The 352-nt window shown below is 37.5% G+C and overlaps 1 non-coding gene across 1 annotated transcript; it reads right to left on the reverse strand.

The window, feature by feature from the left end:
• Positions 1-82: 82 nt before the first annotated feature.
• On the reverse strand, positions 83-174 carry LOC113473740. The gene has a single exon (XR_003395635.1). It is a non-coding gene; the product is annotated as a small nucleolar RNA snR60/Z15/Z230/Z193/J17 (small nucleolar RNA).
• Between the last annotated feature and the right edge of the window lie 178 nt (positions 175-352).

The following is a 352-nucleotide window of genomic DNA, read 5'->3' on the forward strand; positions in this document are numbered from 1 at the left end:
CACTACACCACCGAGACATGTAAGATGCAGTGAGGGAAAACCAGTACAACACAAAAACAAGGAAGGGAAAGTACTGTAAAGGAGGGTTGGTCAGATAGGAGCGAAAGACATAATGCTATAGTAATAATAATCATATGAGTCTCATGTGAACTATGAAGTCATCATTCCAACCCTGGACCCTCTGGACTGAAACAAAGTTTTACTACGGTCGGTAGCACTAAAATGTTACGCCCAGAAAAACGGTATGCATAATTATATCACCGCGTGCCGTAAATATATATATAAAAAAAAGATCATAATAATAAATAATGAAATAGCCTTCTTGGGTCAGAAAAAAAACTGCCCTTTACAA

Source organism: Diaphorina citri, unplaced genomic scaffold (assembly GCF_000475195.1).
Source record: "Diaphorina citri unplaced genomic scaffold, Diaci psyllid genome assembly version 1.1 scaffold81804, whole genome shotgun sequence".
Classification (NCBI taxonomy): Eukaryota; Metazoa; Arthropoda; class Insecta; order Hemiptera; family Psyllidae; genus Diaphorina; species Diaphorina citri.